Consider the following 19,077-nt stretch of genomic DNA (forward strand, 5'->3'; position numbering starts at 1 on the left):
CAGTGAGGAGTTAGTGTCAGAGTGAGAGTGGGTGTAGTATATCAGTGTTACAAAGAGGGGATAGTGTCAGAGTGAAATACAGAGTGGTATATCAGTTTTGCAGTGAGGGGTTAATGTCAGAGTGAGAGTGGTTGTGGTATACCAATGTTACAGTGAGGGGTTAGTGTCAGAGTGAGAGCCAGAGTGGTATATCAGTGTTACAGTGAGGGGTTAGTGTCAGAGTGAGAGTGGGTGTGGTATATCAGTGTTACAGTGAGGGATTAGTGTCAGAGTGAGAGACTGTGTGGTATATTAGTGTTACAGTGAGGGGTTAGTGTCAGAGTGAGAGTGGGTGTGGTATATCAGTTTTACAGTGAGGGGTTAGTGTCAGCATGCGAGAGAGTGTGGTATATTAGTATTACAGTGTGGGGTTAGTGTGAAAGTGAGATAGAGTGAGGTATATCAGTGTTGCAGTGATAGTTTAATGTCAGAGTGAGATTACGTGTGTTATATCAGTGTTATAATGAGTGGTTAGTGTCAGAGTGAGAGTGGGTGTGGAATATCATTGTTACAATGAGGGGTTAGTTTCTGAGAGAGAGTGGGTGTGGTATATCACAGTTCCAGTGAGTGGTTAGTGTCAGACTGAGAGTGGGTGTGGTATATCAGTTTTACAGTGAGGGGCTAGTCTTAGAGTGAGAGTGGGTGTGGTATATCAGTGTTACAGTGAGGGGTTAGTGTCTGAGTGAGAGACAGGGTGCTATATCAGCGTTACAGTGAGGTGTTGCTGTCAGAGTGAGAGTGGGTGTGGTATATCAGTGTTCCAGTGAGATGTTAGTGGCAGAGTGAGGATGGGTGTGGTATATCAGTGTTACAGTGAGGGGTTTGTATCAGACTGAGAGTGGGTGTGATATATCAGTGTTACAGTGAGGGGTTAGTCTTAGAGTGAGAGTGGCTGTGGTATATCAGTGTTACAGTGAGGGGTTTTTGTCAGAGTGAGAGTGGGAGTGGTATATCAGTGTTACAGTGAGGGGTTAGTGTCAGAGTGATGGAGAGTGTGCTATATCAGCGTTACGGTGAGGTGCCAGCTTCAGAGTGAGTGTGGGTGTGTATATCAGTGTTATAGTGAGGTCTTAGTGTCAGAGTGAGAGTGGGTGTGGTATATCAGTGTTACAGTGAGGGGTTAGTGTCAGAGTGATGGAGAGTGTGGTATATCAGCGTTACAGTGAGGTGTTAGTTTCAGAGTGAATGTGGGTGTGGTATATCATTGTTACAGTGAGGTGTTAGTGTCAGAGTGAGAGTGGGTGTGGTATATCAGTGTTACAGTGAGGGCTTAGTGTCAGAGTGAGAGTGGGTGTGGTATATCAGTTTTACAGTGAGATGTTAGTGTCAGAGTGAGGATGGGTGTGGTATATCAGTGCTATAGTGATGGGTTAATGTCAGAGTGAGAGACAGTGTGGTATATCAGTTTTTCAGTGAGCGGATAGGGTCAGAGTGAGAGTGGGTGTGCATATCAGTGTTAAAGTGAGGGGTTAATGTCAGAGTGAGAGTGGGTGTGGTATTGCATTTCTACAGTGAGGGGCTAGAGTCAGAGTGAGAGACAGATTGGTATATCAGTTTTACAGTGAAGGTTTAGTGTCAGAGTGAGAGACAGTGTGGTATATCAATGTTACAGTGAGGTGTTCGTGTCAGAGTGAGAGTGGATGTGGTATATCCGTGTTACAGTGAGGGGTTAGTGTCAGAGTGAGGGAGAGAGCCGTATATCAGTGTTAAAGTGAGGGGTTAGTATCAGAGTGAGAGACAGTGTGGTACATCAGGATTAAAGTGAGGGGTTAGTGTCAGAGTTAGATACAGTGTTGTATATCAGTGTTACTGTGAGGGGTTAGTTTCTGAGTGAGAGACAGGTTGGTTTATCAGTTTTATAGTGAGGGGTTAGTGTCAGAGTTAGAGTGGGTGTGGTATATCAGTGTTACAGTGAGGGGTTAGTGTCAGAGTGAGAGAGAGGCGGGTATATCAGTGTTCCAGAGAGGGGTTTGTGTCTGAGTGGGAGTGGGCGTGTTATATCTGTGTTATGGTGAGGGGTTAGTGTCAGAGTGAGAATGGGTGTGGTATATCAGTGTTACAATGAGTGGTTAGTGTAAGAGTAAGATTGGGTGTGGTATATCAGTGTTACAGTGAGGGGTTAGTATAAGCGTGAGAGTGGGTGTGGTATATCAGTGTTACAGTGTGGTGTTAGTGTCAGTGTGAGAGACAATGTGGTATAGCAATGTTACAGTGAGGGGTTAGTGTCAGAGAGAGAGACAGTGATGTATATCAGTGTTACAGTGAGGGGTTATTGTTAGAGTGAGAGTGGATGTGGTATATCAGTGTTACAGTGCGCAGTTAGTGTCAGATTGAGAGACAGTGAGGTATATCAGTGTTAAAGTGAGAGGTTAATGTCAGAGTGAGATTGTGTGTGGTATTTCAGTGTTACAGTGAGGGGTTAGTGTCAGAATGAGAGTGGGTGTGGTATATCAGTGTTACAGTGAGGGGTTAGTGTCAGAGTGAGATTTGGTGCGGTATATCAGTGTTACAGTGAGGGGTTAGTGTCATAGTAAGAGTGCTTGTTGTATATCAGAGTTACCGTGAGGAGTTTGGGTCAGAGTGAGATTTTGTGTGGTTTATCCGTGTTACAGTGAGGGGTCAGTTACAGAGTGAGCGTGGGTGTGCTATATCACTGTTACAGTGAGGGGTTTGTGTCTGAGTGAGAGTGGGTGTGGTATATCAGTGTTACAGTGAGAGGTTTTTGTCAAAGTGAGAGTGGGAGTGGTATATCAGAGTTACAGTGAGGGTTTAGTGTCAGTGTGAGAGAGAGTGTGGTATATCAGTGTTACAGTGAGGGGTTAGTGTCAGAGTGAGAGACAGTGTGGTATATCAGTCTTACAGTGAGGGGTTACTGTCAGAGTGAGAGACAGTGTGGTATATCATTGTTACAGTGAGGAGTTAGTGTCAGAGTGAGAGTGGGTGTAGTATATCAGTGTTACAAAGAGGGGATAGTGTCAGAGTGAAATACAGAGTGGTATATCAGTTTTGCAGTGAGGGGTTAATGTCAGAGTGAGAGTGGTTGTGGTATACCAATGTTACAGTGAGGGGTTAGTGTCAGAGTGAGAGCCAGAGTGGTATATCAGTGTTACAGTGAGGGGTTAGTGTCAGAGTGAGAGTGGGTGTGGTATATCAGTGTTACAGTGAGGGATTAGTGTCAGAGTGAGAGACTGTGTGGTATATTAGTGTTACAGTGAGGGGTTAGTGTCAGAGTGAGAGTGGGTGTGGTATATCAGTTTTACAGTGAGGGGTTAGTGTCAGCATGCGAGAGAGTGTGGCATATTAGTATTACAGTGTGGGGTTAGTGTGAAAGTGAGATAGAGTGTGGTATATCAGTGTTGCAGTGATAGTTTAATGTCAGAGTGAGATTACGTGTGTTATATCAGTGTTATAATGAGTGGTTAGTGTCAGAGTGAGAGTGGGTGTGGAATATCATTGTTACAATGAGGGGTTAGTTTCTGAGAGAGAGTGGGTGTGGTATATCACAGTTCCAGTGAGTGGTTAGTGTCAGACTGAGAGTGGGTGTGGTATATCAGTTTTACAGTGAGGGGCTAGTCTTAGAGTGAGAGTGGGTGTGGTATATCAGTGTTACAGTGAGGGGTTAGTGTCTGAGTGAGAGACAGGGTGCTATATCAGCGTTACAGTGAGGTGTTGCTGTCAGAGTGAGAGTGGGTGTGGTATATCAGTGTTCCAGTGAGATGTTAGTGGCAGAGTGAGGATGGGTGTGGTATATCAGTGTTACAGTGAGGGGTTTGTATCAGACTGAGAGTGGGTGTGATATATCAGTGTTACAGTGAGGGGTTAGTCTTAGAGTGAGAGTGGCTGTGGTATATCAGTGTTACAGTGAGGGGTTTTTGTCAGAGTGAGAGTGGGAGTGGTATATCAGTGTTACAGTGAGGGGTTAGTGTCAGAGTGATGGAGAGTGTGCTATATCAGCGTTACGGTGAGGTGCCAGCTTCAGAGTGAGTGTGGGTGTGTATATCAGTGTTATAGTGAGGTCTTAGTGTCAGAGTGAGAGTGGGTGTGGTATATCAGTGTTACAGTGAGTGGTTAGTGTCAGAGTGATGGAGAGTGTGGTATATCAGCGTTACAGTGAGGTGTTAGTTTCAGAGTGAATGTGGGTGTGGTATATCATTGTTACAGTGAGGTGTTAGTGTCAGAGTGAGAGTGGGTGTGGTATATCAGTGTTACAGTGAGGGCTTAGTGTCAGAGTGAGAGTGGGTGTGGTATATCAGTTTTACAGTGAGATGTTAGTGTCAGAGTGAGGATGGGTGTGGTATATCAGTGCTATAGTGATGGGTTAATGTCAGAGTGAGAGACAGTGTGGTATATCAGTTTTTCAGTGAGCGGATAGGGTCAGAGTGAGAGTGGGTGTGGTATATCAGTGTTAAAGTGAGGGGTTAATGTCAGAGTGAGAGTGGGTGTGGTATTGCATTTCTACAGTGAGGGGCTAGAGTCAGAGTGAGAGACAGATTGGTATATCAGTTTTACAGTGAAGGTTTAGTGTCAGAGTGAGAGACAGTGTGGTATATCAATGTTACAGTGAGGTGTTCGTGTCAGAGTGAGAGTGGATGTGGTATATCAGTTTTACAGTGAGGGGTTAGTGTCAGAGTGAGAGTGGGTGTGGTATATCAGTGTTACAGTGAGGGGTTAGTGTCAGAGTGAGAGCCAGAGTGGTATATCAGTTTTACAGTGAGGGATTAGTTTCAGAGTGAGAGACAGTGTGGTATATCTGTGTTACAGTGAGAGGTTAGTGTCAGAGTGAGAGACTTTTTGTTATATCATTTTTACAGTGAGGGGTTAGTTTCAGAGTGAGAGTGGGTGTGCTATATCAGTTTTACAGTGAGGGGATAGTGTCAGCATGAGAGAGTGTGTGGTATATCAGTGTTACAGTGCGGGGTTAGTGTCAGAGTGAGAGAGAGTGAGGTATACCAGTTTTTCAGTGAGAGTTTAATGTCAGAGTGAGATTTGGTGTGTTATATCAGTGTTATTGTGAGTGGTTAGTGTCAGAGTGAGAGTGTGTGTGGTATATCAGTGTTACAGTGAGGGGTTAGTGTCTGAGTGAGAGTGGGTGTGGTATATCAGTGTTAAAGTGAGAGGTTAGTGTCTGAGTGAGTGTGGGTATGGTATATCTGTTTTACAGTGAGGGTTTATTGTTCGAGTGAGAGTGGTTCTGTTAATTCAGTGTTACAGTGAGCGGTTAGTGTCAGAGAGAGATTGGGTGTTGTATATTAGTATTAAAGTCCGGGTTTAGTGTCAGACTGAGAGAGAGTGTTTTATATCAGTGTTAGAGGGGTGAGTGTCAGAGTGAGAGTGGGTGTGGTATATCAGTGTTACCGTGAGGGGTTAGTGTCAGAGTGAGAGTGAGTTTGGTATAACAGTGTTACAGTGAGGGGTTATTGTCAGAGTGAGATTTAGTGCACTATATCAGTGTTACAGTGAGGGCTTAGTGTCAGAGTTAGAGTGGTTGTTGTATATCAGAGTTACCGTGTGGAGTTTGGGTCAGAGTGAGATTGTGTGTGGTTTATCAGTGTTACAGTGAGGGGTCAGTTACAGAGTTAGAGTGGGTGTAGTATATCCGTGTTACAGTGAGGGGTTTGTGTCAGAGTGAGATTTGGTGCGGTATATCAGTTTTACAGTGAGGGGTTATTGTCAGAGTAAGAGTGGTTGTTGTATATCAGAGTTACCGTGAGTAGTTTGGGTCAGAGTGAGATTGTTTGTGGTTTATCAGTGTTACAGTGAGGGGTCAGTTACTGAGTTAGAGTGGGTGTGGTATATCAGTGTTACAGTGAGGTGTTTGTGTCAGAGTGAGAGTGGGTGTGGTATATCAGGGTTACATTGAGGGTTAAGTGTCAGAGTGAGAGATAGTGTGGTATATCAGTGTTACATTGAGGGTTAAGTGTCAGAATGAGAGTGGGCATGGTATATTACTTTTACAGTGAGGGGTTTGTGTCAGAGAGAGAGTGGGTGTGGTATATCAGTTTTACAGTGAGTGGTTAGTGTCATAGTGAGAGTGGGTGTGGTCTATCAGTGCTACAGGGTGAGGTTATTGTCAGAGAGAGAGACAGTGTGGTATATCAGTGTTACAGTGAGGGGTTAGTTTCAGAGTGAGAGTTGATGTGGTATACCAGTTTTACAGTGAGGGGTTAGTGTCAGAGTGAGAGCCAGAGTGGTATATCAGTTTTACAGTGAGGGGTTAGTTTCAGAGTGAGAGACAGTGTGGTATATCTGTGTTACAGTGAGGGGTTAGTGTCAGAGTGAGAGACTTTTTGTTATATCATTTTTACAGTGAGGGGTTAGTTTCAGAGTGAGAGTGGGTGTGCTATATCAGTTTTACAGTGAGGGGATAGTATCAGCATGAGAGAGAGTGTGGTATATCAGTGTTACAGTGCGGGGTTAGTGTCAGAGTGAGAGAGAGTGAGGTATATCAGTTTTTCAGTGAGAGTTTAATGTCAGAGTGAGATTTGGTGTGTTATATCAGTGTTATTGTGAGTGGTTAGTGTCAGAGTGAGAGTGTGTGTGGTATATCCGTGTTACAGTGAGGGGTTAGTGTCTGAGTGAGAGTGGGTGTGGTATATCAGTGTTAAAGTGAGAGGTTAGTGTCTGAGTGAGTGTGGGTATGGTATATCTGTTTTACAGTGAGGGGTTATTGTTAGAGTGAGTGTGGGTGTGGTATATCTGTGTTACAGTGCGCAGTTAGTGTCAGATTGAGAGACAGTGAGGTATATCAGTGTTAAAGTGAGAGGTTAATGTCAGAGTGAGATTGTGTGTGGTATGTCAGTGTTACAGTGAGGGGTTAGTGTCGGAATGAGAGTGGGTGTGGTATATCAGTGTTACAGTGAGGGGTTAGTGTCAGAGTGAGATTTGGTCCGGTATATCAGTGTTACAGTGAGGGGTTAGTGTCATAGTAAGAGTGCTTGTTGTATATCAGAGTTACCGTGAGGAGTTTGGGTCAGAGTGAGATTTTGTGTGGTTTATCCGTGTTACAGTGAGGGGGCAGTTACAGAGTGAGCGTGGGTGTGGTATATCACTGTTACAGTGAGGGGTTTGTGTCTGAGTGAGAGTGGGTGTGGTGTATCAGTGTTACAGTGAGGGTTAAGTGTCAGAGTGAGAGAAAGTGTGGTATATCAGTGTTACAGTGAGGGTTAAGTGTCAGAATGAGATTGGGCGTGGTATATTACTTTTACAGTGAGGGGTTAGTGTCAGAGAGAGAGTGGGTGTGGTATATCATTTTTACAGTGAGTGGTTAGTGTCATAGTGAGAGTGGGTGTGGTATATCAGTGCTACAGTGTGAGGTTAGTGTCTGAGAGAGAGAGACATTGTGGTATATCAGTGTTACAGTGAGGGGTTAGTTTCAGAGTGAGAGTGGGTGCGATATAGCAGTGTTACAGTGAGGGATTAGAGAAAGAGTGAGAGACAGTGTGGTATATCAGTTTTAAGTGAGTGTTTAGTGTCAGAGTGAGCGTGGTTGTGGTATATTACTGTTACAGTGAGGGGTTTCAGTCAGAGAAACGTGGGTGTGGAATATCAGTGTTAAAATGAGGGGTTCGTGTCAGAGTGAGAGTGGTTGTGGTATAAGAGTTTTACAGTGAGTGGTTAGTGTCATAGTGAGAGTGGGTGTGGTATATCAGTGCTACAGTGTGAGGTTAGTGTCAGAGAGAGAGACAGTGTGGTATATCAGTGTTACAGTGAGGAGTTAGTTTCAGAGTGAGAGTTGGTGTGATATAGCAGTGTTACAGTGAGGGATTAGAGTAAGAGTGAGAGACAGTGTGGTATATCAGTTTTACAGTGAGGGATTAGAGTAAGAGTGAGAGACAGTGTGGTGTATCAGTTTTACAGTGACGGGTAAGTGTCAGAGTGAGAGACAGTGTGTTATATCAGGGTTGCAGTGAGGGGTTAGTGTCTGAGAGAGAGTGGGTGTGGTATATCAGTGTTAAAGTGAGAGGTTAGTGTCTGAGTGAGTGTGGGTATGGTATATCTGTTTTACAGTAAGGGGTTATTGTTAGAGTGATAGTGGTTCTGTTAATTCAGTGTTACAGTGAGCGGTTAGTGTCAGAGTGAGATTGGGTGTTGTATATCAGTATTAAAGTCAGGGTTTAGTGTCAGACTGAGAGAGAGTGTTTTATATCAGTGTTAGAGGGGTGAGTGTCAGAGTGAGAGTGGGTGTGGTATATCAGTGTTACAGTGAGGAGTTAGTGTCAGACTGAGAGTGGGTGTGGTATATCAGTGTTACCGTGAGGGGTTAGTGTCAGAGTGAGAGCGAGTTTGGTATAACAGTGTTACAGTGAGGGGTTATTGTCAGAGTGAGATTTAGTGCGCTATATCAGTGTTACAGTGAGGGGTTAGTGTCAGAGTTAGAGTGGTTGTTGTATATCAGAGTTACCGTGTGGAGTTTGGGTCAGAGTGAGATTGTGTGTGGTTTATCAGTGTTACAGTGAGGGGTCAGTTACAGAGTTAGAGTGGGTGTGGTATATCCGTGTTACAGTGAGGGTTTAGTGTCAGGGTGAGAGTTGGTGTGGTATATCAGTTTTACTTTGAGGGTTTAGTGTCAGAGAGGGAGTGTGTGTTATGTCAGTCTTACAGTGAGGGTTAAGTGTCAGAATGAGAGTGGGCGTGGTATATTACTTTTACAGTGAGGGGTTAGTGTCAGAGAGAGAGTGGATGTGGTATATCAGTTTTACAGTGAGTGGTTAGTGTCATAGTGAGAGTGGGTGTGGTATATCAGTGTTACAGTGAGGGGTTAGTTTCATAGTGAGAGTGGGTGTGCTATATCCGTTTCACAGTGAGGGGATAGTGTCAGCATGAGAGAGAGTGTCGTGTATCAGTGTTACAGTGCGGGGTTAGTGTCAGAGTGAGAGAGAGAGAGGTATATCAGTTTTTCAGTGAGTGTTTAATGTCAGAGTGAGATTAGGTGTTTTATATCAGTGTTATTGTGAGTGGTTAGTGTCAGAGTGAGAGTGGGTGTGGTATATCAGTGTTACAGTGAGGGGTTCGTGTCAGAATTAGAGAGAGTGTTGTAAATCAGTGTTACAGTGAGGCGTTAGTGTCAGAGTAAGAGTGGTTCTGTTAATTCAGTGTTACAGTGAGCGGTTAGTGTCAGAGTGAGATTGGGTGTTGTATATCAGTATTAAGGTTAGGGTTTAGTGTCAGACTGAGAGTAGGTGTGGTATATCAGTGTTACAGTGAGGGGTTTTTGTCAATGAGAGTTGGAGTGGGGTATCAGTTTTACAGTGAGGGGTTAGTTTCAGAGTGAGCGAGAGTATGGTATATTCGTGTTACAGTGAGGGGTTATTGTCAGAGTGCGATTTGGTGCGGTATATCAGTGTTACAGTGAGGGGTTAGTGTCAGAGTAAGAGTGGTTGTTGTATATCAGAGTTACTGTGAGTAGTTTGGGTCAGAGTGAGATTGTGTGTGGTTTATCAGTGTTGCAGTGAGGGGTCAGTTACTGAGTTAGAGTGGGTGTGGTATATCAGTGTTACAGTGAGGGGTTTGTGTCAGAGAGAGAGACACTGTGGTATATCAGTGTTACAGAGAGGGGTTAGTTTCAGAGTGAGAGTTGGTGTGATATAGCAGTGTTACAGTGAGGGATTAGAGTAAGAGTGAGAGACAGTGTGGTATATCAGTTTTACAGTAAGGGGTGCGTGTCAGAGTGAGAGTGGGTGTGGAATATTACTGTTACAGTGAGGTGTTCGTGTCAGAGTGAGAGTGGTTGTGGTATATCATTGTTAAAGTGAGGGGATAGTGTCAGAGTGAGAGTGGGTGTCGTATATCAGTATTCCCGTGAGGGGTTAGTGTCAGAGTGAGAGCCAGAGTGGTATATCAGTTTTACAGTGAGGGGTTAGTGTCAGAGTGAGAGTGGGTGTGGTATATCAGTGTTACAGTGAGGGGTTAGTTTCAGAGTGAGAGTGCGTGTGGTATATCAGTCTTACAGTGAGGGGTTAATTTCAGAGTGAGAGTGGGTGTTGCATACCAGTGTTACAGTGAGGGGTTAGTGTCAGAGTGAGAGCCAGAGTGGTATATCAGTTTTACAGTGAGGGGTTAGTGTCAGAGTGAGAGTGGGTGTGGTATATCAGTGTTACAGTGAGGGGTTAGTGTCAGAGTGAGAGCCAGAGTGGTATATCAGTTTTACAGTGAGGGGTTAGTTTCAGAGTGAGAGACAGTGTGGTATATCAGTGTTACAGTGAGGGGTTAGTGTCAGAGTGAGAGACTTTTTGTTATATCATTTTTACAGTGAGGGGTTTGTTTCAGAGTGAGAGTCGGTGTGCTATATCAGTTTTACGGTGAGGGGATAGTGTCAGCATGAGAGAGAGTGTGGTATATCAGTGTTACAGTGCGGGGTTAGTGTCAGAGTGAGAGTGTGTGAGGTATATCAGTTTTTCAGTGAGAGTTTAATGTCAGAGTGAGATTTGGTGTGTTATATCAGTGTTATTGTGAGTGGTTAGTGTCAGAGTGAGAGTGTGTGTGGTATATCAGTGTTACAGTGAGGCGTTAGTGTCTGAGTGAGAGTGGGTGTGGTATATCAGTGTTAAAGTGAGAGGTTAGTGTCTGAGTGAGTGTGGGTATGGTATATCTGTTTTACAGTGAGGGTTTATTGTTCGAGTGAGAGTGGTTCTGTTAATTCAGTGTTACAGTGAGCGGTTAGTGTCAGAGTGAGATTGGGTGTTGTATATTAGTATTAAAGTCAGGGTTTAGTGTCAGACTGAGAGAGAGTGTTTTGTATCAGTGTTAGAGGGGTGAGTGTCAGAGTGAGAGTGGGTGTGGTATATCAGTGTTACCGTGAGGGGTTAGTGTCAGAGTGAGAGTGAGTTTGGTATAACAGTGTTACAGTGAGGGGTTATTGTCAGAGTGAGATTTAGTGCACTATATCAGTGTTACAGTGAGGGCTTAGTGTCAGAGTTAGAGTGGTTGTTGTATATCAGAGTTACCGTGTGGAGTTTGAGTCAGAGTGAGATTGTGTGTGGTTTATCAGTGTTACAGTGAGGGGTCAGTTACAGAGTTAGAGTGGGTGTGGTATATCCGTGTTACAGTGAGGGGTTTGTGTCAGAGTGAGATTGGGTGTTGTATATCCGTGTTACAGTGACGGTTAAGTGTCAGAGTGAGAGACAGTGTGGTATATCAGTGTTACAGTGAGGGTTTATTGTCAGGGTGAGAGTTGGTGTGGTATATCAGTTTTACTTTGAGGGTTTAGTCTCAGAGAGAGAGTGTGTGTTATGTCTGACTTACAGTGAGGGTTAAGTGTCAGAATGAGAGTGGGCGTGGTATATTACTTTTACAGTGAGGGGTTAGTGTCAGAGAGAGAGTGTGTGTGGTATATCAGTTTTACAGTGAGTGGTTAGTGTCATAGTGAGAGTGGGTGTGGTATATCAGTGTTACAGTGAGGGGTTAGTTTCATAGTGAGAGAGAGTGAGGTATATCAGTTTTTCAGTGAGTGTTTAATGTCAGAATGAGATTAGGTGTATTATATCACTGTTATTGGGAGTGGTTAGTGTCAGAGTGAGAGTGGCTGTGGTATATCAGTGTTACAGTGAGGGGTTTTTGTCACAGTGAGAGTGGGTGTTGTATATCAGTGTTACAGTGAGGGTTAACTGTCAGAGAGAGTGACTGTGTGGTATATCAGTGTTACAGTGAGGGTTTAGTGTCAGGGTGAGAGTTGGTGTGGTATATCAGTTTTACTTTGAGGGTTTAGTGTCAGAGAGAGTTTGTGTGTTATATCAGTCTTACAGTGAGGGTTAAGTGTCAGAATGAGAGTGGGCGTGGTATATTACTTTTACAGTGAGGGGTGAGTGTCAGAGTGAGAGTGGGTGTGGTATATCATTGTTAAGTGAGGGATTAGTGTCAGAGTGAGAGTTGTTGTGGTATATTACTGTTACAGTGAAGGGTTTATGTCAGGTAAACGTGGGTGTGGAATATCAGTGTTACAGTGAGGGGTTCGTGTCAGAGTGAGAGTGGTTGTGGTATATCATTGTTAAAGTGACGGGTTAGTGTCAAAGTGAGAGTTGGTGTCGTATATCAGTGCTACCGTGAGTGGTAAGTGTCAGAGAGAGAGTGAGTTTGGTTCATCAGTGTTAAAGTGAGGGTTAGTATCAGAGTGAGATTGCGTGAGGTATATCAGTGTTACAGTGAGGGGTTAATTTCAGAGTAAGAGTGGGTGTAGTATATCAGTTTAACATTGAGGGGTTTGTGTCAGAGTGAGAGACAGTGTGGTATATCAGTGTTACAATGAGGGGTTAGTGTCAGGGTGAGATTTGGTGTTGTATATCAGTTTTACGGTGAGGGGTTAGTTTCAGAGTGAGAGTGCGTGTGGTATATCAGTCTTACAGTGAGGGGTTAATGTCAGAGTGAGAGTGGGTGTGGTATATCAGTTTTACAGTGAGGGGTTAGTGTCAGAGTGAGAGCCAGAGTGGTATATCAGTTTTACAGTGAGGGGTTAGTGTCAGAGTGAGAGCCAGAGTGGTATATCAGTGTTACAGTGAGGGGTTAGTTTCAGAGTGAGTGACAGTGTGGTATATCTGTGTTACAGTGTGGGGTTAGTGTCAGAGTGATAGACTTTTAGTTATATCATTTTTACATTGAGGGGTTAGTTTCGGAGTGCGAGTGGGTTTGCTATATCAGTTTCACAGTGATGGGATAGTGTCAGCATGAGAGAGAGAGTGTGGTATATCAGTGTTACAGTGCGGGGTTAGTGTCAGAGTGAGAGAGAGTGAGGTATATCAGTTTTTCAGTGAGAGTTTAATGTCAGAGTGAGATTGGGTGTGTTATATCAGTGTTATTGTGAGTGGTTAGTGTCAGAGAGAGAGTGTGTGTGGTATATCAGTTTTACAGTGAGTGGTTAGTGTCAGAATTAGAGACAGTGTTGTAAATCAGTGTTACAGTGAGGGGTTAGTGTCTGAGTGAGTGTGGGTATGGTATATCTGTTTTACAGTGAGGGGTTATTGTTAGAGTGAGTGTGGGTGTGGTATATCTGTGTTACAGTGAGCGGTTAGTGTCAGAGTGGGAGAGAGTGTTTTATATCAGTGTTACAGTCAGGGGTTAATGTTAGATTGAGAATGGGTGTGGTATATCAGTGTTAAAGTGAAGAGTTTGTGTCAGAATGAGAGTGTGTGTGGTCTATCAGTGTTACAATGAGGGGATAGTGTCAGTTTGAGAGACAGAGTGTTATATCAGTGTTGTAGTGAGGCGTTAGTGACAGAGTGAGAGTGGGTGTGGTATATAATTTTTAAGGTGAGGGGTGCGTGTCAGAGTTAGAGACTGTGTTGTAAATCAGTGTTACAGTGAGGGGATAGTGTCAGAGTGAGAGTGGTTCTGTTAATTCAGTGTTACAGTGAGCGGTTAGAGTCAGAGTGAGATTGGGTGTTGTATATCAGTATTAAAGTCAGGGTTTAGTGTCAGACTGAGAGTAGGTGTGGTATATCAGTGTTACAGTGAGGGGTTTTTGTCAGAGTGAGAGTTGGAGTGGTATATCAGTTTTACAGTGAGGGGTTAGTGTCAGAGAGAGAGTGGGTGTGGTATATCAGTTTTACAGTGAGTGGTTAGTGTCATAGTGAGGGTGGGTGTGGTATATCAGAGCTACAGAGTGAGGTTAGTGTCAGAGAGAGAGACAGTGTGGTATATCAGTGTTACAGTGAGGGGTTAGTTTCAGATAGAGAGTTGGTGTGATATAGCAGTGTTACAGTGAGGGATTAGAGTAAGAGTGAGAGACAGTGTGGTATATCCGTTTTACAGTGAGGGGTGAGTGTCAGAGTGAGAGTGGGTGTGGTATATCAGTTTTACAGTGAGGTGTTAGTGTCAGACTGAGAGTGGGTGTGGTATATCAGTGTTACAGTGAGGGGTTAGTGTCAGAGTGAGAGTGAGTTCGCTATAACAGTGTTACAGTGAGGGATTATTGTCAGAGTGAGATTTGGTGCGGTATATCAGTGTTACAGTGAGGGGTTAGTGTCAGAGTAAGAGTAGTTGTTGTATATCAGAGTTCACGTGAGGAGTTTGGGTCAGAGTGAGATTGTGTGTGGTTTATCAGTGTCACAGTGAGGGGTCAGTTACAGAGTTAGTGTGGGTGTGGTATATCAGTGTTACAGTGAGGGGTTTGTGTCAGAGTGAGAGTGGGTGTGGTATATCAGTGTTACAGTGAGGGTTTAGTGTCAGGGTGAGAGTTGGTGTGGTATATCAGTTTTACTTTGAGGGTTTAGTGTCAGAGAGAGAGTGTGTGTTATATCAGTCTTACAGTGAGGGTTAAGTGTCAGAATGAGAGTGGGCGTGGTATATTACTTTTACAGTGAGGGGTTAGTGTCAGAGAGAGAGTGGGTGTGGTGTATCAATTTTACAGTGAGTGGTTAGTGTCATAGTGAGAATGGGTGTGGTATATCAGTTTTACAGTGAGGGGTTAGTTTCAGAGTGAGAGTGCGTGTGGTATATCAGTCTTACAGTGAGGGGTTAATTTCAGAGTGAGAGTGGGTGTTGTATACCAGTGTTACAGTGAGGGGTTAGTGTCAGAGTGAGAGCCAGAGTGGTATATCAGTTTTACAGTGAGGGGTTAGTGTCAGAGTGAGAGTGGGTGTGGTATATCAGTGTTACAGTGAGGGGTTAGTGTCAGAGTGAGAGCCAGAGTGGTATATCAGTTTTACAGTGAGGGGTTAGTTTCAGAGTGAGAGACAGAGTGGTATATCTGTGTTACAGTGAGAGGTTAGTGTCAGAGTGAGAGACTTTTTGTTATATCATTTTTACAGTGAGGGGTTGGTTTCAGAGTGAGAGTGGGTGTGCTATATCAGTTTTACAGTGAGGGGATAGTGTCAGCATGAGTGAGAGTGTGGTATATCAGTGTTACAGTGCGGGGCTAGTGTCAGAGTGAGAGAGAGTGAGGTATATCATTTTTTCAGTGAGAGTTTAATGTCAGAGTGAGATTTGGTGTGTTATATCAGTGTTATTGTGAGTGGTTAGTGTCAGAGTGAGAGTGTGTGTGGTATATCAGTGTTACAGTGAGGGGTTACTGTCTGAGTGAGAGTGGGTGTGGTATATCAGTGTTAAAGTGAGAGGTTAGTGTCTGAGTGAGTGTGGGTATGGTATATCTGTTTTACAGTGAGGGTTTATTGTTAGAGTGAGAGTCGTTCTGTTAATTCAGTGTTACAGTGAGCGGTTAGTGTCAGAGTGAGATTGGGTGTTGTATATCAGTATTAAAGTCAGGGTTTAGTGTCAGACTGAGAGAGAGTGTTTTATATCAGTGTTAGAGGGGTGAGTGTCAGAGTGAGAGTGGGTGTGGTATATCAGTGTTACCGTGAGGGGTTAGTGTCAGAGTGAGAGTGAGTTTGGTATAACAGTGTTACAGTGAGGGGTTATTGTCAGAGTGAGATTTAGTGCACTATATCAGTGTTACAGTGAGGGCTTAGTGTCAGAGTTAGAGTGGTTGTTGTATATCAGAGTTACCGTGTGGAGTTTGGGTCAGAGTGAGATTGTGTGTGGTTTATCAGTGTTACAGTGAGGGGTCAGTTACAGAGTTAGAGTGGGTGTGGTATATCCGTGTTACAGTGAGGGGTTTGTGTCAGAGTGAGATTTGGTGCGGTATGTCAGTTTTACAGTGAGGGGTTAGTGTAAGAGTAAGAGTGGTTGTTGTATATCAGAGTTACCGTGAGTAGTTTGGGTCAGAGTGAGATTGTGTGTGGTTTATCAGTGTTACAGTGAGGGGTCAGTTACTGAGTTAGAGTGGGTGTGGTATATCAGTGTTACAGTGAGAGGTTAGTGTCTGAGTGAGTGTGGGTATGGTATATCTGTTTTACAGTGAGGTGTTATTGTTAGAGTGAGTGTGGGTGTGGTATATCTGTGTTACAGTGCGCAGTTAGTGTCAGATTGAGAGACAGTGAGGTATATCAGTGTTAAAGTGAGAGGTTAATGTCAGAGTGAGATTGTGTGTGGTATGTCAGTGTTACAGTGAGGGGTTAGTGTCGGAATGAGAGTGGGTGTGGTATATCAGTGTTACAGTGAGGGGTTAGTGTCAGAGTGAGATTTGGTGCGGTATATCAGTGTTATAGTGAGGGGTTAGTGTCATAGTAAGAGTGCTTGTTGTATATCAGAGTTACCGTGAGGAGTTTGGGTCAGAGTGAGATTTTGTGTGGTTTATCCGTGTTACAGTGAGGGGGTAGTTACAGAGTGAGCGTGGGTGTGGTATATCACTGTTACAGTGAGGGGTTTGTGTCTGAGTGAGAGTGGGTGTGGTGTATCAGTGTTACAGTGAGGGTTAAGTGTCAGAGTGAGAGAAAGTGTGGTATATCAGTGTTACAGTGAGGGTTAAGTGTCAGAATGAGATTGGGCGTGGTATATTACTTTTACAGTGAGGGGTTAGTGTCAGAGAGAGAGTGGGTGTGGTATATCATTTTTACAGTGAGTGGTTAGTGTCATAGTGAGAGTGGGTGTGGTATATCAGTGCTACAGTGTGAGGTTAGTGTCTGAGAGAGAGAGACAGTGTGGTATATCAGTGTTACAGTGAGGGGTTAGTTTCAGAGTGAGAGTGGGTGCGATATAGCAGTGTTACAGTGAGGGATTAGAGTAAGAGTGAGAGACAGTGTGGTATATCAGTTTTAAGTGAGTGTTTAGTGTCAGAGTGAGCGTGGTTGTGGTATATTACTGTTACAGTGAGGGGTTTAAGTCAGAGAAACGTGGGTGTGGAATATCAGTGTTAAAGTGAGGGGTTCGTGTCAGAGTGAGAGTGGTTGTGGTATAACAGTTTTAGAGTGAGTGGTTAGTGTCATAGTGAGAGTGGGTGTGGTATATCAGTGCTACAATGTGAGGTTAGTGTCAGAGAGAGAGACAGTGTGATATATCAGTGTTACAGTGAGGAGTTAGTTTCAGAGTGAGAGTTGGTGTGATATAGCAGTGTTACAGTGAGGGATTAGAGTAAGAGTGAGAGACAGTGTGGTATATCAGTTTTACAGTGAGGGATTAGAGTAAGAGTGAGAGACAGTGTGGTGTATCAGTTTTACAGTGACGGGTAAGTGTCAGAGTGAGAGACAGTGTGTTATATCAGGGTTGCAGTGAGGGGTTAGTGTCTGAGTGAGAGTGGGTGTGGTATATCAGTGTTAAAGTGAGAGGTTAGTGTCTGAGTGAGTGTGGGTATGGTATATCTGTTTTACAGTAAGGGGTTATTGTTAGAGTGATAGTAGTTCTGTTAATTCAGTGTTACAGTGAGCGGTTAGTGTCAGAGTGAGATTGGGTGTTGTATATCAGTATTAAAGTCAGGGTTTAGTGTCAGACTGAGAGAGAGTGTTTTATATCAGTGTTAGAGGGGTGATTGTCAGAGTGAGAGTGGGTGTGGTATATCAGTGTTACAGTGAGGAGTTAGTGTCAGACTGAGAGTGGGTGTGGTATATCAGTGTTACCGTGAGGGGTTAGTGTCAGAGTGAGAGCGAGTTTGGTATAACAGTGTTACAGTGAGGGGTTATTGTCAGAGTGAGATTTAGTGCGCTATATCAGTGTTACAGTGAGGGGTTAGTGTCAGAGTTAGAGTGGTTGTTGTATATCAGAGTTACCGTGTGGAGTTTGGGTCAGAGTGAGATTGTGTGTGGTTTATCAGTGTTACAGTGAGGGGTCAGTTACAGAGTTAGAGTGGGTGTGGTATATCCGTGTTACAGTGAGGGTTTAGTGTCAGGGTGAGAGTTGGTGTGGTATATGAGTTTTACTTTGAGGGTTTAGTGTCAGAGAGGGAGTGTGTGTTATGTCAGTCTTACAGTGAGGGTTAAGTGTCAGAATGAGAGTGGGCGTGTTATATTACTATTACAGTGAGGGGTTAGTGTCAGAGAGAGAGTGGATGTGGTATATCAGTTTTACAGTGAGTGGTTAGTGTCATAGTGAGAGTGGGTGTGGTATATCAGTTTTACAGTGAGGGGTTATTTTCAAAGTGAGAGCCAGAGTGGTATATCAGTGTTACAGTGAGGGGTTAGTTTCATAGTGAGAGTGTGTGTGCTATATCAGTTTCACAGTGAGGGGATAGTGTCAGCATGAGAGAGAGTGTCGTGTATCAGTGTTACAGTGAGGGGTTAGTGTCAGAGTGAGAGAGAGAGAGGTATATCAGTTTTTCAGTGAGTGTTTAATGTCAGAGTGAGATTAGGTGTTTTGTATCAGTGTTATTGTGAGTGGTTAGTGTCAGAGTGAGAGTGGGTGTGGTATATCAGTGTTACAGTGAGGGGTTCGTGTCAGAATTAGAGACAGTGTTGTAAATCAGTGTTACAGTGAGGCGTTAGTGTCAGAGTAAGAGTGGTTCTGTTAATTCAGTGTTACAGTGAGCGGTTAGTGTCAGAGTGAGATTGGGTGTTGTATATCAGTATTAAGGTTAGGGTTTAGTGTCAGACTGAGAGTAGGTGTGGTATATCAGTGTTACAGTGAGGGGTTTTTGTCAGTGAGAGTTGGAGTGGGGTATCAGTTTTACAGTGAGGGGTTAGTTTCAGAGTGAGCGAGAGTATGGTATATTCGTGTTACAGTGAGGGGTTATTGTCAGAGTGCGATTTGGTGCGGTATATCAGTGTTACAGTGAGGGGTTAGTGTCAGAGTAAGAGTGGTTGTTGTATATCAGAGTTACCGTGAGTAGTTTGGGTCAGAGTGAGATTTTGTGTGGTTTATCAGTGTTACAGTGAGGGGTCAGTTACTGAGTTAGAGTGGGTGTGGTATATCAGTGTTACAGTGAGGGGTTTGTGTCAGAGAGAGAGACACGGTGGTATATCAGTGTTACAGAGAGGGGTTAGTTTCAGAGTGAGAGTTGGTGTGATATAGCAGTGTTACAGTGAGGGATTAGAGTAAGAGTGAGAGACAGTGTGGTATATCAGTTTTACAGTAAGGTTTGAGTGTCAGAGTGAGAGTGGGTGTGGAATATTACTGTTACAGTGAGGTGTTCGTGTCAGAGTGAGAATGGTTGTGGTATATCATTGTTAAAGTGAGGGGATAGTGTCAGAGTGAGAGTGGGTGTCGTATATCAGTATTCCCGTGAGGGGTTAGTGTCAGAGTGAGAGACTTTTTGTTATATCATTTTTACAGTGAGGGGTTTGT

The sequence above is a fragment of the Carcharodon carcharias genome, chromosome 14 (genome assembly GCF_017639515.1).
Source record: "Carcharodon carcharias isolate sCarCar2 chromosome 14, sCarCar2.pri, whole genome shotgun sequence".
NCBI lineage: Eukaryota > Metazoa > Chordata > Chondrichthyes > Lamniformes > Lamnidae > Carcharodon > Carcharodon carcharias.